This window comes from Miscanthus floridulus, chromosome 5 (assembly GCF_019320115.1).
Source record: "Miscanthus floridulus cultivar M001 chromosome 5, ASM1932011v1, whole genome shotgun sequence".
Taxonomy (NCBI): domain Eukaryota; kingdom Viridiplantae; phylum Streptophyta; class Magnoliopsida; order Poales; family Poaceae; genus Miscanthus; species Miscanthus floridulus.
The window spans coordinates 92,487,648-92,514,265 of record NC_089584.1 but is presented as its reverse complement, the minus strand read 5'-3'; the positions used below and the strand labels follow the sequence as shown (position 1 = coordinate 92,514,265).

The following is a 26,618-nucleotide window of genomic DNA, read 5'->3' as shown; positions in this document are numbered from 1 at the left end:
TACCCAAAAACATTCTCTGCGCCCGATCCTTTCTTACGTTAAGATCTAGAAGCAAGGGCTATGGAAACAAACGCTGAGTAAAACTGGTCAGACCACAAGAAACCTATGCCCCAGCGGCTATGACATTTTTGCTCACTAATGTGATCAAAGTTTTTTGTCCCGTTCCCCAAGCTTTACAGCCTTAACTACGAAAAGGGTCAGAACACATTAACCTTTTTATAAAAAAAGAGAGGGAGAAGAACCAAAAGTCTATTCGGCCATAACAAAATTTAAAACTTGTCTACTTATTGCAAGTTCACCGTCTGGCCTATCTATCTATCTAACTAACTAACTCCTTGATCACCCCCAGCCGCTCCTCGAAGGGCGCACCGGACAGCGGTTCGCTCCCTCGATGGGCCAAAAGCTGCCACATGTAAGAAGGGATACAGAGTTGAAAACGCTCTGACGGCCCATTAAGGCCCAAGGGTTCAAAGGTTGGCCACCGATGGGTTCACAACTGCTCTAAGGCACCTTTAGAGTGAGGGGTGGTAAGGGATGAGCCCGCTAGCGGCTAGTACCCGGGCGCACGGGGGCCACGGGCATCCCGACCCATGTTCGGGTCTTGGCCGGAGCACGGACCATGGTTTTTCTTCGAAGAAAGGCAACGAGCCCTTGGGACTGGTTGGACGGACTCAAGAACTATGTGGATGACTGCCAAGACACCACAAGGGCAAAGGGTTTTGTGGCGAAAATTTTCATCACAAAAGTTTATTTTTTCGCCACAAACCAGCCTTTGTGGCGAATTTTTAAATCGCCACTAGTCACCACAAATACTCGCCTCACAGATACTCTAGTGATGAATTTTTGTTCCCCACAAATGACCATACTCATTAGTGACAAATTGTACGACCACTAGTAACGGGACCATTTGTGGCTCATTCGTTGTCATGAAAACATATGCATTAGTGGCAACCACTCATAATGTTTTTAGTGGTGATAATAGTTGCCACAACTATACAAAATCTATGACAATATAATTGTCACAATTACCATTGTAAAAGTGACAAATTTTGTGGTCACTAAAGACTACATATTAGTGACAGAAGTTTCGCCATTACTTGAGTTTGTCATGCCGATGCTTGTTCTCACTATTAAATTATAATTGTGTCTAATTGTTTACCACAATATGTATGGGAAAAAGTGGTAACTTGTTAACACAAATACTTTTCATTTGTGATGCAAACTCATCCTCACATGTAAACAACAGTGGCAAAACCTTTGTCACAAAAAAATTATCTTTTTTGAGAACTGACAAGACAAAATGTATCAATAGTTTCATCACAAAAAAGCATAGCATTTGTTAGAAAATATTAGTCAGGACAAGTTTTGTCACAAGATAAGTTTCAATTGTGTGAAACACATTAGATGTTGTGGCAACCAAGTTATCATTATTATCCTTGTTGTAGTGACAAAAATAGCTCAACAAATGTACATTATAGCAATATGATTATTTCAAATATGCACCAATAATATTTATTTCAATAATTCAAATTTGACATTCAAGCATTACATAAAACTAAGAACACTCAAACCTCAAAATAACTCTCTTGACACTACTTTAAAGTCTCACAATAATTATTCAACTAAAGTGTTTAAACTCTAAGATGCTGGAGGCTGCGAGGCACCGATGCGTGCAATTAATTCAACCATTTGATGATCAAGTTGTTCTCTCACTAGGCGAGCAACTTTTCCACTCTGTGCTTGACGCAAAGAACTCAGCTCATCACATTGGGGTTACTGCTCTTCTTGTAGTTGTGCATTTGTTTCGACCACCGTGGAAACTTGGCCTTCCAAAGCTTGTGCTCATTGCTCAGCAGCCTTAGCACGTTGCTCAGTAGCATCTGCAGGTGCTCGAGTTGCAGCTTCACGCTGTTCAGAAGCCTCAATTTGCGCCTGCAATCTGATTCTTTCCTCAGCCACTCGGTTTACAACACGAATGCAACACCACGTGAATGGTTTGGCTTTCGACCAAGAACTAGTGCGAAGTGCTCCATTATTGGCACGGGCGCAGAAGAAATCTTTTCTTGATGTATCCCAGCAGCTTCATGTAATTTGGTATGCAAAGCATGCAAAACAAACTAATTAAGAACCCATATACTACACAGCAGGCAAAAGCATTCATGTAACGAATCATAGGTATGAGCACAAATTAGCTATAGGATAGTGTAACATCCAAATGTTCTCAGAGTTGCTACTGTTCAAAAAAATCTACAAACATGTCATCTAATAATTGAAAATTGCAGACAAATTAAATAATATATGAAATTTACAAACAGCTTAATAAAACGATATTGTTCATGATTAGAGATATTGCAAATATGTTGTAGTGCCTAGACTTCTCAACTCATTAAATGAACAATACATAGACTACATTGCAGAGATAATAACCATGAAAGAGTCATACATAATTCTACTACCATACTTTTTCATACAAAAAACACACCACTTCCACCTAATCCTAGTTCAAAAGGTAGGATACAGATTGACAAATGTGAAACCCAAAGATGCCATCAGAAAGGGAAGTAATATGGTCATACCATTATTTCTTCACCCGTTGGAATGGACCATATCCCATCAGCTTTTTGATATGTAGCCCTCCAAATTTGCATAGCAGTAGGCCATTCACCAGTTTTTGGGTCTCGCTGCATTGGAATAACAAAAGCATATATTCACTAATTCAGAACGATGTGTAGTAGAAAAAAAATCTGCCTAGTAACTTTTTTCCTCACTAGATCATAAGCGATTTGAGCAATTGATCTAGTTCCTACTTTGGACCCCATCTCTTGCTTTCCTCTATTGATAGAGTTTTGATTGCTCTTTTTCTTGTTTACAAATTGCATAAATGTATCATTAACGCCTAAGCGGGCTGGCCAGGGACGCAGCGAATCCGACCTTTTTGCGAGCTCGTCGAGATTGGCGGCGGTGACCGTGGGTGAGCTCGTCGAGTGCGAGGCGAGATTCGGTGGATCCGGGTGGGAGCAGGGATGGCCGGAGACCATGGGCGAGCTCATCGGCACGGAGCAAGAGCATCGAGCTGGGGGCAGCCGGAGACACTCGTCGAGATAGGAGGCTGCGGCCGTGGGCGAGCTTGCTAAGCGTTGCACGTGCGAGCTTTGGTGGAGCCATGGGCAAGGGCATCGACGACCGGCGACTATGGGCGAGCTCGTCGGCGCTTGGCGGAGCTTTGAGCTTGGGGGCGGCCGGAGATGCTCCGTCCAGTAATTGCAGCTGCAGAAAACGGAAGAATATATTGTTTCAAAAAAAACGAAGAAAATAAGGTGGAGTTTGACTGATAAGTGGGACCCATGATAATACAATATTTACCACTAATTATTTATCACATGGAACACAAGTTTTTATCACTAATATAAATATTATATAACAAGAAAATTTATTTGCTCACAATTAACTTGGTAACAAGTGACAAAAGAATATTTTGCCACAAAAAATTCTCAGTAAATCAGGTACCATGTGGCGATGCAAAATTTTGTCACAGATAAACGTACTAATAGTGGGGAAAATGGTTTAGTCACAATTAAGATGGAAAATAGTGGCAAAATACAATTTTGGCACAACATTTTCTCACTGACCTTGAACCGTGTGGTGATATAATATTTTGTCACTGATAAATGGCAAAACTGTGAGGAAATAAATATTTAGTCACAATTAACCTATTTATTAGTGACAAATTAATGTTTCATCACTAAATTTGCCACCGAAGGTGCATCCTATGGCGATATAGTAGTTTGCCACAAATAATCGATGCAATAATGATGAAAATTAGTTTGGTCACTAATAACATGGGAATCAGTGACAAATCAAGATTTCGCCACCACATTTTATCACTGATGCTCGGTCTTCCTGTAGTGAGAATCAGGAGTCGGTCACCAGCTGACCCATGCCGAACCCCCACAAACAGGAAGCCAGGGCCCCACTCAAAATAGCTCGTTAACAGCTCACCGAGCACCATGATTCGTCCATCAAGGAAAACATGGCACGGCTCAGCCGCTCCATTTTATTGAAAAAAAAAACATTTGAGGGAGGACGACCACAAGACGAGCTAACCCCTCAACCGGACCCTTGCTATGCGCGGGGGGTTCGGGGAAAGTTGGACTCGCAAGGAGATCGAATACGCGGTCGCATGACAATGGCGGATCGATCGGATCCTAAGGAGGGATTGGAATCAAGAGAGATCTTTTCCGACCCCCCGAATCCCGCACCGGCATGCCCTCGAAGAGTCCAAACGTGGCCCGCAAAGGGAGATCAAGACCCTTAGAATCATTCTGTCTGAAAAAGCCTTTGAAAGAGTATCCTACTCCTCCGCAGGCTTGGGGGTTACTGTCGGGTATCAGTATTAGGGATACCTGGAAGAAGGAAGCTGATGGTCATGAACGCTAACTCGCTCGGATGGTCAAGAGCGTATTTTGGTCTCGTCCGACCCCGAAGGTACGGGCTCCGTGTCGCCCGACCCCGAGGACACGGGCTCTGTCACGCCTGACCCTGAGGGCATGGGTCCCGTCTCGCTCGAACCCGAGGGCGCGTGCTCCGTCTCGCCAGACCCTGAGGGCGCGGGCTCCGTCACACCTGACCCTGAGGGTGCGTGCTTTGTCTCGTCTGACCCCTCGGGCGTGGACTTCGCCTCGCCAGACTCCTTGAAGGGGGATTCCACCTCACCCGATGGGGGTCCGTACCGCTCCCAACCACTACAGGTCTAAGAGTACGAACCCAAGGTCAAACTTCTGATACTAGAACGGGAGTAGGCGCGTCTTGACGTGACCCGCGGCCACGACGGGCCATACCTGAGGACTCACATCACCAACAGTGTCGGACGTGCCGGCGCTATGCTACCTAATCCCCATACGACTTCCGACGGGGGTATCTGCTAACCATGCCGCCAGCCGGGACGGAATGGAGTGCCACGACCGGTTGACGACGTTCGCGTATGGTGCCAGTGATGAATAGGGTCGCAACGTGAAGCCATCCCTGTCATCATCTGCAGGACCAGCAGGACCCACATAAAGGAGATGAAGGGCGCCACAACCCCAGCGGCCTTCTTCCTCCTCGCTTCTCTCTCTCTCTCTCTCTCTCTCTCTCTCTCTCTCTCTCTCTCTCTCTCTCTCTCTCTCTCTCGTGTAACCTGCGCCTTCCCCTTCCCCTATAAAAGGGGGAGAAGGACGTCCCACCGGGGGTGGGAGAGTTCAACTAGACTTAGCTCCATTCGATCCTTCCATCAGAGACTTGGGACCTTCTCCCTCTATCGCCTATTTGTAACCCCTACTATAAATAAGTGCCGGTAACACGAGCAGCCTCAAACTGGACATAGGGACATTTCGTCCGAACCAGTATAAACCCTTGTATCCTCCGAGCACACCATCCGGGCCAAACGCGTAAACACAAATTTACTAGTCGGCGGTTCGAAACGACGACACAATTGCACTGTCACTTCAATGCTTCATGTGTATATAATTGGCATGCTCCTGAATGGTTGTTGTTGTTTTGTACAAAGCCAATTGCATTGTCAATTCAGTGCTTCATGTGTATACTATTGACATGGCTCCTGTATGGTTGTTGTTGTTTATACAAACCCAGTTGCATTGTCACTTCAGTGCTTCATGCATGTGTATACTATTGACATGGCAGGGAACATATCAGGTTGGAGGGAATTGTGAGGATTCACGCCACCAACTGAGCTATTGTACCGTCCTTAAGCATTCACAAGTGTGATTCAGATGTTACCACTCTAAAGCTGATAATTATGAATCTTCTAAGGATCATCAGAGGACGACCATCCAAGCAGATCAGGCTGATTGTCTGATTGATGTTCTCATGTGGTGGGAGGGCAAGTCTCGGCGAGAGAAACAGGGGACGCGTACGGCCCGTGCAGCACCCCGTCGGCGATCACCTTGTACACCGCCTCCGTCGGGTGCGTCCCGTCCCAAGACCCGTACGTGGACGGGTCCTTGCAGACGGAGCACCCGGGCATGCCACACGGCACGGTCTGGTTCCCGCAGCAAGTCCGCAGAGCGTTTGTGAACCCTGCAAGTAGGCAACCACTTGGTCAGCTATTGGTCAGTGTGGAGTTACGGGCCTTAGAAGAAAGCTAAGCCACCAGTTAGTTATCCTGGGCTGACACTTTGGATAATACTAGCCAAGTTAAGATCTGTACCAGGCCCAAAAACCATAGGCAGTGCCCAGCTGGTCGCGACGGGCCATTTGCTGCACGTGAACCCATGATGGCCTTGGCGTATGCTGGCTCATGCGGCTGGTGGCCACACAACCACAACTGGTGCCGGGCCCGGGCGATGTACGCGCATAGCCTTTTAGCCATAACTGCCTCTATCACCCTGTGGAAGGAAGACTCGCTGCGCTTTGTCGTCCGACCATGCTTCCAATGCAAAGGGGCAATACTTGCTAAGCCATCCGACAAGAGGTGCCTCGCTGTTTGGTGCGGCGTCGCCATGGACGTCGCTCGACGCAGCATGGCCTATGCCTATGGTGGGCAGCACGGCAGCGCGCGGAGTTTTACACATGAGTAGTAGGTGTTGTGTACGGCCGGCGTCACGTACCTAGCTTCCCGGGCGCCTGGAAGATGCTCATCGTGGCCTCGTACCAGTCGGCGTAGACGATGGTGACGTCCGGGTGCAGGCGGCGGAGCTTGTCGAGGCGGGCGGCAAGCACCCGGTTGTGGTACTGTGCGAAGCGGTTGAACCAGGCGAGGCAGCCCGTCCCGGGGTCGTAGTCCCACCACCCGCCGTTGACGCCGAACCGCTGCAGGTACAGCGGCGTGCAGCCGAAGGGCAGGTTCCCGGGCACCACGAACGCGCGCGCCCCCATGGCGATAAGCTCCTCCATGGCGCCCGCCAGCTTGTCCACCACGGCCGGCACGAACCGGCGCACCTCGTCCCGCGGCACCCCCCGCGAGAAGGCGAAGTTGTAGTCGTTCCCTCCGATCTCGCCCAGCGCCACCAGCGCGCCGCTCAGCAGCGCGCCCACGCCGCCGCCGCCGGCACTGCTGCCGTTCTGCTGCGCCGCCTGCACGAGCTCGGGGATGTGGGTCCTGAACCAGAGCATCTGCGTGTCCAGCGAGAAGGGCCTGATGTCCATGCCGTTGCCCGCGAAGAAGGAGCCGTTGTTGGCGGTGGCCGAGATGATGGCGAAGTTGGCGCCGCTCTGGAAGTCACCGGGCGCCGTGCCCGCCTGGATCGCCGTCACCTTCGCCAGCCCGAACTCTTCCGCTGCATTGCATTGGAGCCCAAGCAAATGCGTGCGTTCGCACCACCAGTTAGTTATTACTGTCTGTATGTACATGCATGGCGTGGAGACGATCATGCGTGCATGGCTTGCTTTACAAGATACAAATTTTGCTTTCCGTGACTACTAGGCGCTTCAAAATGCGCGTCGCACGAACTATTAGACTATCTCCAACAACAACACCCTTAACACCCAAAATATAAGACTCGTTCGATCTCTAGGTAGCGCTACAGGCAAAAGGTTCAATAGCTATTCGGCATCTTCTCCAACAACAAGACCCAAAAGAGAATCCTTTTTACAAATGTGTTTTCAGAAGAAAGGATGTCCATATTTGGGTTGTGCCTCTCAGGCAACCCAAAATAGATCTCCCGTATAGATACTCTGTTGGAGGCTAATTTTAGGTCTCTTGCTACCTATTTTAGGTTTTGGTGCCCGCTGGAGATAGTCTAAGAAGTAAAGGCAGGTAAACTGTAGCCTTCACCTGGTGCTGTTGCTGCTGCCAATTTTGGGAATGTCTAGGAAAGCATGGGCCAATGATTTGCATGTTGCAAACCCTGCAACGCAACACCTTTCAGGGGACTATCAATGTGCATAGATCGACGCTCATAAACACGCACAGTTTAAGGGACCATGGATGCCGCTAATCCTAATTTAAAGCGCGCAGCTGTACTACTACTGAGTACCGACGCAAGCGCACACATTTTACGACTCTTGTACCTGGGCAGGACAGGACAGGACTCGCTCGCGCAAGCTTAATTAAGGTGCAACCAGCGCCCACACACTCTCTTCACCAAAAGCAAACTGAACTGGCACTCAGACAAAACCACGTCGTTCTGGGGTTCTAGTTCATAAATATTAGATGGATAATCAAATCAAGATCAAGCTAATCATTAAGCTTTCTATCTACTTTTCCCGTTACCAATAAACAGCCACACAGGGCACAACCAGTCTGTACTATGTACTGCCTGTTATGTTGCTAGGTGCCTAGCTTTGTCAGTTGTAACAGTCTTTGCCACGGAAGAACGCTACTTTTAACCCACGTGAGTGTGGAGTTATGGACCAAATTCAGAAGCCAGTCAATCACATGATTACCAATAAAGGGCGAAAGAACACTGCAATGGAGTTTACTTGTATGGGGTTATGCTCAATGCCACCAGTTATGTTCATTTGAGCGCACCATCAATGAGTTCAGGCATCCATTCTATTTCTTTCATGATTAGAAAGTAGAAACCCGTGCACATTGAGGCAATCCGTAAAGGTCACCCATCATTTTGCTTTACTGAAAAATAACAGGATGTCAATTTTGGGGTTGATACTGACGTATCTTTTGAACAAGGCAGAGAAAACCCGTATACTAATAATTATCAGCATATTCGTTTCGTCGTAAACGATCGTTGATTATTTACTGCTGACGGATTTGATGTGAGAGAAAAATACTGTTCCAGATTATAATCCACGAGCGAACAGACCCTATGACAAGAAAACAGTCAATCAAGAGTCAAACGAAGGCAGATTGCTCACCGATGAAGTCGATGACGAGGCGTCCGTCGCTGGCACGGCCAGTAGGTTTGCCGAAGAACGTCCTCCCGTACGGCGGCGCGCCGTAGGGGCTGTGGCTGCTGGCCGTCAGGTGGACGTAGTTGCCCGTGTCTGTCAGCGAGTCGCCGAAGCTGAAGATGCGCGTTGTAGCAGCCGAGCACCGGCGAGCCGCTGCTTTCCGATGACAGCCAGGAGCGACAGAGACCACCACGCCGCCAGCGAGGAGGAGCGATGGTCCCCCGGCAGCAGCAGCCTCATGGTCATGGTGAGGAGGCACTTGCTAGTTGCCAGTGAGTGTCAAGTGTCTGAAGCAAGCAGCAGACGCAGAGAGGGAGCTGATGGATATATAGGTCCTGTTGGGTACAGCTCAACTTTATTGGTAAAGTTGTTTTATTAAAAAATAGCTTTATGATAGGTAAAACTAAGCTATTTTGGAAAAATTATTTGGCAAAATAGCTTCACCAACAACTTCATTCATAGATGAAAGAGAGAAATAGAGGAGAGAGCTAGGATAAGCTATTTTTTTCAGCTTTATCTCAACTCATCTCTTTGTGAGAGAAGAAGAAAAATAGCTTCATTCATGAAACTGTTTTGGAAATAAGTGTTTGGTAAATAAAACAGCTCACAACAGCTCGTGCCAAATAGACCCATATATTACAACAGAGAAGTATCTGTGGCGAGCTCCACACACCATAAATTGGGGGCATGGATGCCAGGTAGTCGTCCAAGCATTCCGAGGACACAATCTAGGCCTGGTTTAAATTTAGTGCGTAAAGTTTCGGGGTGTCACATCGGATGTCATATGAGGTGTCGTATGAGGTGTTCGGATATTAATAAAAAACAAATTACAGAATCCGTCAGTAATCAGCGAGACGAATCTATTAAGCCTAATTAATCTGTCATTAGCACATGTGTTACTGTAGCGACACATTGTCAAATCATGGATTAATTAGGCTTAAAAGATTCGTCTCGCAAATTAGTCACAATTGTGTAATTAATTATTTTTTAATATATATTTAATACTCTATGCATATGTCCAAACATTCGATGGGATAGAAAGTAAACTTTAGAGGAGGAACTGCCCTAGTCAACAAGGTAGCCGGGTAGCTGAAGATACAGCAGTGTGCTTCTGTGCCGTACATAAAAAGAGAGCGATGCCTGTGAATCCACACTGCCTGAACTTCTTTCTGAACCTTCCTGACTTCCTGTGCATTCGCACAATACTACGAGTCATCTCGTCTTCATTTTTACCAGCACGATGTCCATGACCATGAGCCAACAGAACATATCATGCAGCGCCGAGAGCGTCCACCCCACGTCGCTCGCATGAAAAGACCGCATGAGTCGTGCGTACATGGAACCGCTGGGCCCTGTTCGGCTGAATGCGTGACGCGGATTCTGCTGTCGTCCATGAGATTGGTACCCCATGGACCTCTAGCACTTTCCCTCGCCTTTCTGTCCGCGCAAAGAGGTTAACACCGCGATGTGTGTGTGCGAGTGGGTGCTAATGAAATCGGCAGCTCTTGCAGTTGTCAGTTTGCTAGTCTCCTGAGCTAAACGGCATGTGCGGAGTCGTTTTCAGTGAAATGGTGCTAGATTCTCTGCGACGAACATTTCCTGGAGGTGGGATGGACTTTATTCTTTTGTGGGAAATGGGGAGAAATATAAGAAGGTTTGCAGGGAAGTGCCAAACTCATGAGCTAACTCTATTGTGAATATCTTCAATGCAAACTTCTTCACCAATTTAGCAGGAGTTACTTTTTGTGTGGAAGGTTTATGCATAGTTTCAACTACACTTTCGTTATCTCTGCTATTGCTTTTTACAAAATTATTAGGCTGAAAAAATACGACAAATTTCCTCGTTCACCTTAATCCCCACGCTTCCTCTGTCAACCACCTCCTCAATCCATTTACACCAGATTAGTGAGAAACCCCTTCATCCTGAGAGTTTGTTGCGCATGTGTACCATCTCACAAGTGCTTAGAAGTAAGGGGGGTGTGATCCGAAATTTCCCTATTCAATGCATCAACAGTGACAAGGGAAAATTTTTGCTCCAGCTCCATGCTGGCAAGCACCCTATCTAACTTTTCATAAGTTGGTACACTTTTAGAGTTGGCCCAAGTAAATTTTCTTCCTGACAGTTTGATCTCTCTTAGATCCAAGCCATCTATAATGGCATTAAATAAAAAGGGCGTCAAACTTATCATATTTTTTTCATATGGATTTCTGATAATATTAAAGTCTCCACCGACTTTCCTGCACGCCAGAACTAACTCCTGGTCAGAATTTTTTCTTTAAACTCAAGCTGTGCAGCTCCATAAAAACCACTAAACACCAATGAATAGGCTCATGCCGGTATGATGCAATATTAGTCGTCATCCATAGATTCTTCTATATATAGCAACATGATGGTTAAGGTTCAGTGATATGCGACGTCCCCGTCAAGAGCGAGACGCCTGTGGTGATTTCATGTCATGATCTGCCGGTTCAGTCATTCGGAGGTTCTGAAAGCATCTAGGCCCCTAGTTGGGTTTCGGTATTAATACCAATACGTGATTATTGTGACTAGCGTGTGTTTTGCAGATGCAATTAAATTAGATCACAGTAATGACAATTGATTGGGCAATCATAGTTGTCATGCCCCTACGATGGAAATCGTTTCGGTTTCAAAGAATGGACGACAAGGTTAAGGATGGACTAGTTCTAAGTGTCGTTTGGAGTTGAAGTGACACTTAGAGTAGTTTAGGACTTTATTTTTTCTTTGGCCGTACTATTAAGGGGGTATGGACGGGTAGCTTGATCTAGATGAGTCTAGTGGGTTAGGTGTAGTGCACACTTATCAAATCTAGAACTAGGTAGCTCCTAAAAAGCCCTTAGATCAATTGGAGCAAACTTCATTCACATATGATTGCGAGTTAGAAGTGAATGGAGGGTCAAATACTGACCGGATGCTAGTTCCGCTGTGACCGGATGCTGACGCAGAGTCCGGTCAGTTCATTTGATCAAGGTGAATTCGTCTGGTGCGACCGGACGCTGGGTGCCAGCGTCCGGTCGACTCCAGTAAGGTTTCAGAGAGGAAAAATCATGACCGGACGCCTCCGATCGGTGCTGACCAGACGCTATCCAGCGTCTGGTGACAACTTAAACACTGGGTTTCGGGGTGAACTGACCGGAGCGTCCGATCAATTTGACCAGAGCGTCCGGTCACCCCGCAAGGCACATAACGGTTCGTTTTTAACGGGTGTATAAATACTTCCTCTATTCGTGTGAGATGGTACTTTTGCTCATTCCAACAGCTGAGAAACACCCTTGAGAGAGCCAAGAAGAGCAAGGTCCTAGTGAGGTGACTGAGATTTGAGAATCCAAGAGTGAGAACTCATTAGTAAAAGCAAGAGTAGCAAAGTGTGCATCCACCATTCTCATTAGGCTTGTCATGGTCAAGTGAGAGTTCATGCTTGTTACTCTTGGTGATCGACATCACCTAGATGGCTTGGTGGTGATTGGAAGCTTGGTGATCATTCGACGGAGCTTGTGGATGATCCAACTCAAATTGTGAGCGGTTGTGGGTGATTCACCGCGATGGAGTGTCAAAGAATCAACCCATAGAGAGCACTTGATCCTTGCGCGGATCAAGGGAGAGCTACACCCTTACACGGGTGCTCCAATGAGGACTAGTGGGGAGCGACGACTCTCCGACACCTCGGCAAAACATCGCCGCGTTCCTCCTTCTCTCTTTACTTTGAGCAATTCAATTCTTGTCTTTACATTCATAGAATTGCCATGCTAGAGTAGGATTAGAACTTAGGTAGCAAGACTTTTTGTGCGGTAGAACATTAGAAACACTTTCTAAGCACAAGGGGTGAAGTGGGCTAACCGTAGGGTTTAATTATTGCAAAGAAATTTAGAATTAGCCCAATTCACCCCCCTCTTGGGCATCTTGATCCTTTTAATTGGTATCAGAGACTGATGCTCATATATTTAGGCTTAACCGCCTAGAGAAAGATGTCGCATGGGGATGGACCTCCTTCTATCTTTGAGGGGGGTGATTTTCCTTATTGGAAAATCCGCATGGAGGCGTATTTAGAAGCTCTAGATGTTGGGATACTTAGAGCCGCCTCACAAGGTTTCCCAAAACCTCAGGATGCCACACACCTACAAGGCGATGAGGTCAATTACGAAAAATGGAATACAAAGGCTAGAAACACCATCTTTAGAGGCCTTTGCAAAGATGTATTTAATCAGACGAGGAACCACAAAGACGCCCATGCACTATGGTCAGATATTTGTGCACTCTATGAGGGAACAAAGAGCGAGCGTGAGGACGCTATCATCTTGTCATGAAAAAGCTAAATTCATTTGAGATGCTTCCTAAAGGGAGTGCTAATAAAATGTACTCACACTTGAATGTTCTTGTAGAGAAAGTCAATGGGCTTGGATTTACTCAAATGCAACCATCCGACGTTGTAAGAAAAATCTTGAGTGTCCTCCCTATTGACAAATATGGGCATATTGTGACCGTGCTTTATCAAGGTGATCTTTCCATAGCTACACCAACATAAATCTTGAGAAAGATCAATGCTCATGAGATGTACATGCACATCACACCACAAGATGACTCATCCTCTACTAAGAAGAAAGACAAGGACTTAGCATTCAAAGCTAGCCAAGAGAAGGGTAAAGCAAGGCTTGAGTATGAGAGCTCAAGTGATGATGAAATTGATGATGCAAGTCTTGCTCTCATGGTGAGAAGAACAGCCAAGATGCTAAAGAAGCTTAACAAGAGTGGCATCAAGTTTGATGGCAAGAACAAGAAGTTCTTCACTAGCACAAGAAGGAAGCCACTCTTGGAGATGGATTGCTACAATTGTGGAGAGCTTGGTCATCTAGCACATCAATGCACTAAGCCCAAGAAAGACAAGTATAAGAACAAGTACAAGGGCAACAAAGATGACTCAAGCAATGAAAATGAAGATGAGAAGAAGAAGAAGAATAAGCCATACAAGAAGAAGGACTTCCACAAGACGAAGAAGAATGGGAAGGCATACATCGTCGGTGATTGGCTCATGAACATTGATTCATCAAGTTGCTCATCTGATGATGATAGTGATAATGAGAAGGTGGCCGCCATTGTGATTGACTCTTCATCATCTTCACCGACACCATCTCCATCATCCTCTACACACCTATGCCTTATGGCAAAGGTGAACGCAAGGTATCAAATGATGATGATAGTAGTGGTGATGATCATGCTAATAATGATGATAGTGATAGTGATAGTGATGATGATGAATATGAAACACCTTCATATGATGATCTTGTTAAATTGCTAAATCAATGTACTAAGATCATTAGAAAGACTAGAGCTAAGAATGACAAGCGAGAAGCTAAGAATGATTCTCTTTTAACTAAATGTGATATAGCCAAAAAGGCTAGTGTTGAGCTTAGAGAAGCAAATGATGCTATGTCATCCAAACTCAAGAAGCTCAAATCTTCTAAGAAAGAGCTTAAAGATAAACATGATAAACTTGAGAGGATACACAATGAGCTCATCACTAGCCATAATATTCTAAAAGATGAATATACCAATCTTAAGATTAATCATGATAATCTTGTCATTGCTCAAGAATTTTTATCCAATAAGCCACATGATGCTACTAACGATGTTATTAAGATTGATATAGCTACATCATGTGATGATTTGATCATTGAGAGCATTGAGCAAAGTTCTAGTAGCAAGGGCAAGCAAGTGGTTGAGACCGATAATTATGATGAGTATGTTAAGCTCAAGAACGATAATGAAAAGGTCAAGAAAGATCTTGAAGAGATCAAAAACCACAACACTATTGTGCTAGAAACTCTTGATCATGATGGTGACTTGATTCTTGAGAATGAGAAGCTCAAAGAAGAGAACAAGAAACTCAAGGAAGAGAAAAATAATGATGCACTCAAGGAAGAGAACAAGAAGCTCAAGTTGGAGAAAGAGCATGTCAAGATTGGATTGAGCAAGTTCACAAGAGGCAAGCATCTTCAAAGTGAGCTACTAATGAACACCGTCATGGACATGGATAGAAGTGGCATTGGGTACTTGGCAAACCAAGATAAGAAGGCTCAAGCTTAACAACAACAACACAAGTCAAAGCCAAAGCCAAAGAGATGTTTTGAGTGTGGACAAGAAGGCCACTTTGCCCTTGAGTGCCAAACTCCACCACCACAACCTTTGCCCAAGCATGCTAGACCTTTCCCTTTCAATGCTCATTACATGCTTAGAAAGGATTCTAGTGGAAAGATAAAAGTTATGTTCTTAGGACCTCCCAACAAGAATAGGCTTAAGAAAATATGGGTAGCAAAGTCACTTGTTGAGAAGGTGAAGGGCCCTCAACAAGTTTGGGTTCCTAAAGCTTGATCTCTTGTGTGTAGGTGAACTACAAGACTGGTGGAAGTCATTGGGTAATTGATAGTGGTTGCACACAACATATGAGTATATGACCGGTGATCCTCGTATGTTCACCTCACTAGATGAAGAAGTAGATGGACAAGAAAGAATCACATTTGGAGATAATTCAAAGGGCAAAGTTAAAGGATTGGACAAAGTAGCAATATCAAATGATCATTCAATCTCAAATGTGCTATATGTTGCTTCGTTGAGCTTCAACTTGCTATCCGTTGGACAATTGTGTGATCTTGGCTTTCAATGCCTATTTACCGAGAAGAAAGTGGTTGTATCCAAGAAAGATGATGATCAAGTGATATTCAAGGGATTTAGATACAACAACCTATATCTAGTGGACTTCACCTTCGAAGATGCTAATTTGAAGATTTGCCTATTCACCAAAACAACACTTGGGTGGCTATGGCATAGAAGACTTGCTCATGTTGGGATGAGCTCACTCAAGAAGCTAATTCAGAATGACTTGGTGAGGGGGTTGAAGGATGTGAAGTTTGAGAAGGACAAGCTTTGTAGAGCATGTCAAGCCGGCAAGCAAGTTGCAAATACTTATCCAACAAAAGCTTTTATGTCAACCACAAGAGTGCTAGAACTCCTTCACATGGACTTATTTGGACCAACAACATACAAGAGTTTTGGAGGAAATCTTTATTGTCTTGTGATTGCTGATGACTATTCAAGATACACATGGGTATTCTTCTTTCATGATAAATCCGAAGTTGCATCATGCTTCAAGAAGTTTGCCAAGAGAGCACAAAATGAGTTTGAAGTGAAGCTCAAGAAGATTAGAAGCGGCAATGGGAAAGAGTTTGACAACACAAATATTGAAGCCTATTGTGATGAAGTTGGGATCAAGCATGAGGTCTCTACAACATATACTCCTCAACAAAATGGTGTAGTTGAGAGAAAGAACCGAACATTGATCACTCTTGTAAGAATAATGCTTGATGAGTACAACACTCTCGAAGCTCTATGGGCGGAAGCTATCAACACCACTTGCTATGCATCCAACCGCTTATTTCTTTAAAAGTTTCTTAGCAAGATACCTTATGAGGTGCTCAATGGGAAGAAGTCGGACGTCTCCTTTTTAGGGTGTTTGGTTGCAAATGCTACATCTACAAGAAGCGGCAACACCTAGAGAAGTTTCAAAGGCGTGATATTGGTTTTCTTGTTGGTTACTCATCAAAGTCCAAAGCATATAGAGTATTTAATCATGCCACCGGCTTGGTTGAAGAAACATATGATGTGGAATTTGGTGAATCTAACGGCTCCTAAGGAGCACATGAGAATCTTGATGATGTAGGTGATGAACCATTGAGGGAGGCCATGAAGAATATTCTGGTTGGAGACATCAAGCCTAATGATGATAAAGATAATGTACAAGTGATCAATCCACCTTCTTCATCAAATGTGCCACAAGATGGTGATAAAGATGGGAGAGTAGAAAATAAAGACACTCATGTCACCCATGAGCAAATGGTGACATAAGCACATGATGTTGATGCTCCACAACCTCCCCCTCAAGTGGTTGATAGAAGAAATTTACCTCTACTACAAGCTCATCCACAAGATCTCATCATAGAGAGTCCATCAAAGGGAGTAATGACTCGATCTCAAAAACTTTCTTCGTTTATTAAACATCACTCTTTTGTCTCTTGCTTTGAGCCTACTAAGGTAGAAGAAGCTCTTCAAGATCCGGATTGGATAAACGCCATGCATGAAGAGTTGAACAACTTCACACGCAATGAAGTTTGGACTCTTGAAGAGCGATCACAAGGTGCAAGAGTCATTGGGACAAAGTGGGTGTTCCACAACAAGCAAGATGATCAAGACATTGTTGTGAGGAACAAGGCAAGACTAGTTGCAAAGGGGTTCTCTCAAGTTGAAGGGTTGGATTTTGGAGAGACCTTTGCACCGGTTGCAAGACTAGAAGCCATTTGTATCCTACTTGCATATGCATCACATCATGAAATGAAACTATATCAAATGGATGTGAAAAGTGCATTTTTAAATGACTTTATTAATGAACTAGTCTATGTTGATCAACCTTCTAGGTTTGAAGACCCTAGATATCATAATCATATTTATAGGTTGTCCAAGGCATTATATGGGCTTAAGCAAGCCCCAAGAGCTTGGTATGAGTGCCTTCATGACTTCCTCATTGAGAAGGGCTTCACCATTGGGAAGGTCAACACCATACTATTCACCAAGAAGCTTGATGGACATATCTTCATTTGTCAAGTGTATGTTGATGATATCATCTTTGGATTATCAAATGAAGATTCTTGCAAAGAGTTTGGTTAATTGATGTCGAAGGAGTTTGAGATGTCAATGATTGGAGAGCTTACATTCTTTCTTGGTTTTCAAGTCAAGCAAATGAGAGAAGGGATTTTTCATCTCTCAAGAGAAATATATACATGATCTACTCAAGAGATTCAAAATGGATGAATGTAAGCCAATCAAGACACCAATGCCAACTAATGGACATCTCGACCTAGATGAGGGAGGTAACACGGTTGATCAAACTCTCTACCGCTCTATGATTAGTAGCTTGTTATATTTAACCGCATCTAGGCCCGATATCATGTTTAGTGTGTGTATGTGTGCTAGATTTCAAGCTAATCCTAAGGACTTTGAGTTCTGTTAAAGGAATCCTTAGGTATCTTAAGCACACACCAAGCATTGGCCTTTGGTATCCCAAAGGAGCTATATTTGAATTAGTTGGCTATTCCGATTTGGATTATGCCGGTTGCAAAGTTGATAGAAAAAGCACATCCGGAGGGTGCCATTTGCTTGGTAGATCACTTGTGTCTTGGTCCTCCAAGAAACAAAATAGTGTGGCTTTGTCCACCGCCGAAGTGGAATACATTGCCGCGGGTGCTTGTTGTGCACAAATTCTTTATATGAAATAAACTTTGCTAGACTATGGTGTAGTTCTAGAAAAAGTACCTCTTTTGTGCGACAATGAAAGTGCGGTAAAACTTGCAAATAATCCGGTTCAACACTCTTGCACCAAGCACATATATATCCGCCATCACTTTCTTAGAGATCATGTTGCAAAGAATGATATTTCATTAGAAGGTGTAAGGACCGAGTATCAATTGGCGGATATCTTCACTAAACCGCTAGATGAGGTGACTTTTTGTTGATTGCGGAATGAGCTCAATGTTCTTGATTTTGCAACTTCACTAGAAAATGAGCTTGTGTTGTCCCTTGCATTGTATTGTAATATACAACATGTTTAATTTTTGGTAATGCATATAGGGCTTGTCTAACATGGTTAAGATAACCGCTGAAAAGCGAGTGAAGAAGCTTAACTTTGGATCTAACTTGACAAGCAACTAGATTTACTTTCAAGTATTGCATTGCATATGCATGAATGTTGTTTCTCTTCAATTGCCCTCTTATTGCCTATTTTCTTAAAAAGAATTATAGCCTAAGGTAAAATAATTTGAAAAATTTGAGGGTTTGAGAGAGGTCACTCACATAAGTCCCAATTGGTGTTTATTTGGATCTTATTGAAGTTGAGACTTGATTGGGAATAGGCAGCACAAAGGACTTTGAAGATTTGCTGGAAAAGAGTGACTGAACGCTGCACCGGACTCTGAAGTCCAGTGTCTGGTCAGTTCACAGGAGGTGAACCTTGCTGCGAAAGAGTGACCGGACTCTATTGTCCAGCGTCCGGTTAGAAGGCATTCCTGCGTCCGATCGAGCGAAGATGAAGGAGACAAGTTGGACTGGACTCTGGCTATGTCCGGTCAGTGGTGATCGGACGTGTCTAGTCATGATTCTAGGGGTTTTGGACCTCTCTAAAGTCAACCGGACTCTGGGTGACAATGTCTAGTCATTGCCACTGGAGCGTTCGGTCAGTAGAAATTGTGCAGGATTCAAACTCTCATCTGTTTCCTTTTCTATTCCATCGGGGGGCACCATATAATCAAATCACCGGTTGACCTAAGGCCTTATCCGCCGCTTGCCCACGCTGACATCGCTGAGCAAACCCCAGCCGCGCCTCCACAGCTCGCCGCACCGCCTTGCTCCTATGCCCGCGCCGTTGTGACCTCGCCCCGTACTTGTGCCCGCACCATCCGCCCCTATGCCTTCCCTGCATCGCCGTGTCCTGCGCCAGCACCACCGCCGTGCCCTGCTCTAGCATCGCCGTGCCCTCCGCCAGCACCGCCATCATGCCCTGCTCCAGCGCCACTATGACCAAGCACCACTGAGCCTCACCTCACCAGCACGCGCCAGTGCCCACATCGCCTCTCCATGGCCGATTCACCACATTGCACTACCGATCCACAATGCATTGCAACCCTAGCCTCGCATTGTCGATCCGGTGGTTTCCTGATTCGTTCCTCTTCTCATCGATTCACTAGTTCATCAGTTAGCAAGCCCTCATTTCCAATTTCGTATCTATTGCTTACTTCTTAGAGTTTTGTATCTCTAGATATATTGTAATTATTCATATCCGATCTATTCTAACGTGCAGCGAGTCAATGTTTCTGAGGTCTCATTGGCAGTTGTCAGTTAACTCGGGGCCAAGCTCGCGAGTATGGATCGAGGCCAAGCCTCAGAAGTGATAGTTGGCAGTTGATTCTTGTCAGTGCAATTGTTCTTTTTAGCTCCATTAGATGGCTCATGTCAAGAATGTCGGAGGAGGTCCCGGTGATGAGGATTCGAGGCCCCCGCCTCACCTGCTTTCTGAGGCAAAAGGCAAGGCAACAAAGAAGCTTGCAACAAAGAAGCACAAGTATCCAGATGCTGATATAGCGAGAGCAGCTACAGTTGTAGCCACCATAGAGATTGCCAAGAGAGGAGGTGCATGGAGTGGTGTAGTCATTGCAGATCAGCTTTCACCAGCTTAGAGGGCCGCTGTCTAGGAGGTTGAGCGTTGTCATGGTGGTCTAGCTGTGATGGCCATGGTTGGAGGACAACGTGTCGCTATAGATGAGAGTCAATCTCAGGGGGAGCCACAGCAGCAGGCACAGCCAGTAGAGCAGACTCAGGAGGGACAACAGTTAGAGGAGATAGAGCAGGCACCTCAGCCATAGTTATGCTACTCTGGTCATACTCGTACCTAGGTGACACCGAGGGCAAAGACACAGCGGAGAGGTTCTCGTCTGCCTCCTAGACCATAGGGTCTGCCTCCAGCGACTCATCTGGATTTGAGGGCCACCACGGCCAAGTAGGTGCAGTAGCTAAGGTTCGTTCAGTTTGAGGAGTGGTTTCTGCCAAGGTGGGATGAGCGTGCATCAGAGGGCTTCTACACACCACTATAGGAAGATTTTTATAATGTATATCTTAATAGTGGGGCAGCATTCAGGTCTCAGAAGGTGTGCAACATTGAGTCTATTATAGCAGCAGCTGGAGAGCATATTCGCCCTTACCTATCTTACTTGCCAGGGCTGATAGACTTACTCAGATGGATAGGCTTATATGTTCCATCTTGGGTCCGTGAGTTCTATACTACACTTTGGATTGACCCACAGCACAGATATATACACTTTGCATTCAGAGGCAGAGATTACAGGCTGATGAGCTTTAGGGCTAGGGAGATTCTCAGGCTTCAGGAGCAGCCTATCCGGCTACATGAGGTTTGCTATGGACAGACAATGCCTCTTAGATGCGCTCATGGTGGTATGGTGCCTCCTACAGATTTGGTCCACCATTGCTTCACTAAGCCATTCGGCGAGGGGTCGAGTAGGACACCTAGTGACCTCACTCCTACAGCTAGAGTGCTTGATGCTATCATGAGGAGGACCCTACTTCCTAGGATGGGATATCACGAGGGATTGACTCGCATCCAGTTGTGGCTACTAAACGCCCTGATGCAGCAGACTGTATTTGATATTTGGGATCTCCTACTATCAGAGATGGAGGATACTATTGTAGAGGGGTTTAGAGGTTGCCGATAGTTGCCCTATGCTCACTAGATTACATTCTTGATTCATAGAGCAGTTACAGTGAGGCCACCTAAGATGCTAGCAGAGTACAGTGGTGCTACTACAGAGTTCCCTGCATACAACATGACTCAGATGCTCTGCCACAGTGTAGGGAGGACACCCAGCCAGCTGTTCCATCATCTAGAGGTGCTAGAGACTACAGCCCAACAGGATGAGACCATCAGGGGTATAGCAGCTACAGAGGAGGAACAACTTGATGCTCAGTAGGAGGGGATGGTTGAGAGTGACCCCAGTGACAGCTCAGATGATGACTACCAGGCTATCCCTCAGATGCCTCCACAACGACATGACCATGAGGCAGGTAGCTCTAGTTTAGCTCTACCTGCACCACAGATAGACCCCGCTCTCCTTGCTATACTTGAGCGGATAAGGCAGGATCAGGCTCGCCAGGCTCAGGAGACTGCTGCTATATTTGTATAGTTTTAGACTAGGCAGGATTAGTGACAGCAGCAGGCTATACAGCAGCAACAGCAGGCTATACAGCAGCAGTAGCAGGCCATGCATCAGCAGCAGCTCCTCATGCAGCAATAGTTACTCGGATTTATGCAGCATGTGACAGCTATTGGGGCTCCACCACCATAGCCTTCACCCCAGATTGGCCAGCCTACCACCACTTCTACAACTCTAGCTTTATAGCCTAGTGGGCTTCAGAGTCAGGGACAGACTGCCACTCAGTTTGCTTCACCTACAGAGCAGGTGTCCTAGTGGTTTGCCTCGCCAGTGCCAGCCTCGCAGTTCACACCTTTTTAGATAGGCTTCACACCGGCTCAGACTTCCTCGCTGCTTGTGGTAGATACTACAGTCTTTAGGAGCCTTGGTGCTACCTTTTATGAGTTGACAGGGTAGCCTACTCTGCCATATTTTCATGTCCTAGGTCTTTCCACAGTTGCACCTATTACTAGAACAATAGAGATGCACCCTTCTTTAGTTGCTTCATCAGAGCCGCCTGCTACAGTCATACCTACAAAGTCTCAGGCTGCACCAGTTCCTGATCCGACCCAGATCGCTTCAGCATCGCTTCCAGCTATAGAGGGTCAGACAGCTCAGAGCTTAGGATCAGATGATGATGGCACACAGTTCCAGCTTGCTCCTCGCACCTCAGCACCTGACTCATCTGCTGTAGCCCCACCGATCGACCCTTAGGTTTTAGGGTTTGACGCCAAAGGGGGAGAGGGATCGAGTATGTTAGACTTAGGGGGAGCATTTCATTTAGGGGGAGTTTATCTATTATATTTGGTTTTTATGTGTGATACACTATTATGCATTCTTGTGTTTACATTCAGGCATCGAACTATATTTTTGTGATAGTGATATCTATGTGATCATGATAGTTATGTGATATGTGACATGTGTGCTCTCTACTTTGAATTATTTATATGTCATATCACTTGTGTTATGTTCATTTGCTTTGCTTTCACATTTTACTCCGATGCAAATGAGCTTTATTACTTGTACTCATGCTTATTTCATATCTATTGAGTACATCATGTTGGCTTGGGTCACATAAGCTTGCCTTACTCTTTTGTTTTTCTTGTCAAAAGCTTATATGAACCAAGCATGTTAAAAACCTCATCTCTTTCACATACTCGAGGTGATATTGTCATCAATCACCAAAAAAGGGGAGATTGAAAGAATCTAGGCCCCTAGTTGGGTTTTGGTGATTAATGACAATACATGATTACTGTGACTAATGTGTGTTTTGCTGATGCAATTAAGTTAGGTCACGGTAATGGCAATTGATTGGGCAATCATGGTTGTCATGCCCTACGATGGAAATCGTTTCGGTTTTCAAAGGATGGACGACAAGGTTAAGGATGGACTAGTTCCAAGTGTCATTTGGAGTTGAAGAGACACTTAGAGTAGTTTAGGACTTTGTTTTTCCTTTGACCGTACTATTAAGGGGGGTATGGACAGGTAGCTTGACCTAGGTGAGTCTAGTGGGTTAGGTGTGGTGCACACTTGTCAAATCTAGCACTAGGTAGCTCCTAAAAAGTCCTTAGATCAATTGGAGCAAACTTCATTCACATACGATTGCGAGTTGGAAGTGAATGGAGGGTCAAATACTGACCGGATGCTGGCACAGAGTCCGGTCAGTTCATTTGATCAAGGTGAATTCGTCTGATGCGACCGGACGCTGGGTGCCAGCGTCCGATCGACCCTAGTAAGGTTTCAGAGAGGGAAAATCATGACTGGACACATCCGGTCTGTGCTGACCAGACGCTGTCCTGCGTCCGGTCACAACTTAAACACTGAGTTTCAGGGTGAACTGACTGGAGCGTCTGGTCAACTTGACCGGAGCGTCTGGTCACCCCGCAAGGCACATAACGGTTCGTTTTTAACGGGTGTATAAATACTTCCTCCATTTGTGTGAGGGGGTACTTTTGCTCATTCCAATAGCTGAGAAACACCCTTGAGAGTGCCAAGAAGAGGAAGGTCCTAGTGAGGTGATTGAGATTTGAGAATCTAAGAGTGAGACCTCATTAGTGAAAGCAAGAGTAGCAAAGTGTGCATCTATCCTTCTCATTAGGCTTGTCGTGCTCAAGTGAGAGTTCGTGATTGTTACTCTTGGTGATCGCCATCACCTAGACGGCTTGGTGGTGATTGGGAGCTTGGTGATTATCTGGCGGAGCTTGTGGATGACCCACTCAAGTTGTGAGCGGTTGTGGGTGATTCACTGCAACGGAGTGTCAAAGAATCAACTCATAGAGAGCACTTGATCCTTGCGCGGATCAAGGGAGAGCTACACCCTTGCACGAGTGCTCCAATGAGGACTAGTAGGGAGTGGCGACTCTCCGATACCTCGGCAAAACATCACCGCGTTCCTCCTTCTCTCTTTACTTTGAGCAATTCAATTCTTGTTTTTATATTCATAGAATTGCCATGCTAGAGTAGGATTGGAACTTAGGTTGCAAGACTTTTTGTGCGGTAGAACATTAGAAACACTTTCTAGGCACAAGGGGTGAAGTGGGCTAACCGTATGGTTTAATTATTACAAAGAAATTTAGAATTAGCCAAATTCACCCCCCTCTTGGGCATCTTGATCCTTTTAGGTGCTCATAGGGGTTGGGTTCATGTAAGTGTTCATAGACATGAGTGTGCGTGCGTTATGAGTGTCTGTGTTGTATTGTGTAATTCTAAAAAAAAGGCTCATTAATGCTCGATTGGTTAGTCGATGGGTAGCAAGGTGGCAAGGGCGCCATCAACTTCAGTTTTGATTTAAGGTTACTGATGGGTGGGGTCAATGTAGAGTGGAGAAGTATGCTAGCTACATGTTATAGGCTAGTAGTGTCAGAAATGAAGCCAGGACAATGACTTGGGCCATGCACACAAGGCACAGAACAGATAACATAGCTATCAAAGTATAAAATTCAAAATTAAGATAGTGTATACACATGCTATGATCGTACTATATAAGTAAATATACAAATGCAGTGATAGTACTATATAAGTAAAAACACACTATCAGAAAAATAATTTTATGAGAAATACCCATCTCCGTAAGTGATTAGGGGCCTCCAACAAATACCCACCTCTGAAAATCATCGACTAGTAGAGACGGACGTCCTAAGACGATTGCCTCTGTAAATCGTTATTAACAGAGATGGTCATTCTAAGCATCCGTCTCTAAAAATCGATTTTCAGAGGCGGAGATTTTAGGATACCCATCTTTGTAAATGGTTACATCCAAAAATAATTTATAACTTTTCCATAGAAATCAGATGAAGACAAATTTTATGTGAAAGTTGTATCTTAAGTTCACGACTTTTGTAATTTGAAATTTAAAATTTTCAAATAACTTCGGATGTTGATATGGCCTATACCAAGGTTGTAGTTCTCAATATAATCTATAACTTTGTAGTTGAAAAGTTTTTTATTCGAAGTCGTTTAGAGTTTTAAATATGTGTTTTAAGTTCATAGATTTTGAAATTCAAAATTTAAAATTTCTAAACGATCTTGAATATTCACGTAGTTAATACCAAACTTGTAGTGGCCTATCTGAACTACATTATGTTGATAAGTTTTTGATTTTGAAGTTGTTTAATGTCTCAAATATTTGTTTCAAATTCACATATGTTGAGATTCTTTTTTATTATTTTTTCAAACAATCTCGGATGGAGGCACCTCCTATACCAATGCTGTAGTAGTGATACATAGAGGTTTTCCCCTTTATTTTAGGATTTAACAGTGTTATTTTTTATGATGTGCCTGCCAATAATGAAGTGCATGTGATGATTTCGTCAAAACTTACCGGCTTAGTCACAATTACCATCAATCTAATAGAACACATGCAACTATCTTAAACTAGTACACATGTGGGATTAAGCGCATGGCAGATGATGCAGGTCATAAATGCAACAATCAGAACAAGGTCATGACTCTTGACATGAAATGGTTACATCTCAGGACCCCTCGAATCCTAGAAAACAATCGGTTTTGCCGCACTTTTATACTCGAGGGTCACTCACAGAAAGAGTAATTCTAAGGTAAGTTTAGATGTTCCATTTTAGTCAGAATTATTTAAAGATGCCTAGTTTCCTTATCCTTGTATTACTTCTATATGGGCTTCTCTTTGGACTCGGTCCAACTCGCTAGAACAACTCCAGCAGACTACCTAAACACATTAGCTATCTCCAATTTGGATAGTGAGGGAAAAAATCAACTCCAACAGACACCTACTAGACCCCTCAGATTTGTTGGCTATCCAAATTCTCCCTTCCACTACCCATTCCTGTTGGGCCAACAGATGGCTACCCAAAAATCAATTCGGTCATTTCCCCTCCATGCTCACCCGCATGCGTGGATCTTCCCTGTCGCCGTCGAGCAAGGTCGCCGCTGAGCATGGCCACCCCGATGCCGGTGGTGCTGCCCCGGCCCTCCCCGACGTGGTGGTGCTGCCCCAACGGCTCCCGTGGGCGGTGGTCCCTAGTGCCTGCACTTGGCACGGCTGGGCAGGCCTGCCCGGTGGTTCCGCGCACTGGTGCTACCCCTGAGCGGTGGTGCTGCCTCCGGCGTGGCCACCCACAATGTCGGTGCTGGCCCGACCCTCCCCGACGCTGCGGTGCTGCCCTTTTCCTGGCATGGCCCTCCTCTGCTTGGCTGGCACAGCTTCCATCCAACCCCCGACAGCCGCAGCACAGCCGGCCAACACAGCTCCCCTGCCTGGAACAACGGTGCTTCACCGAGTGTTCCTATATGGCACATGGATGAACTATATAAGAGGATGGCACATAGGACCCACATGACATTTTCTTTCATGATGCATTTGGGTAGCCTGTTTTAGGTAGTATTGCTAGAGATGAGAACAAAATATAGGTAGTATCAAAATGGGTGGCTACCCAAGCAGAGAAGTAGATAGTTTGATTTGGGTAGTGTAACATCTC

At 45.1% G+C, this 26,618-nt stretch overlaps 2 pseudogenes; both read right to left on the bottom strand.

Annotated features, from left to right (window-relative positions):
- Nucleotides 1–1,638: 1,638 nt before the first annotated feature.
- LOC136454934 (uncharacterized) lies at nucleotides 1,639–2,819 on the bottom strand (annotated as a pseudogene).
- A 2,675-nt stretch (nucleotides 2,820–5,494) lies between these two features.
- On the bottom strand, nucleotides 5,495–19,457 carry LOC136454933 (GDSL esterase/lipase At1g28600-like; annotated as a pseudogene).
- Nucleotides 19,458–26,618: the final 7,161 nt, after the last annotated feature.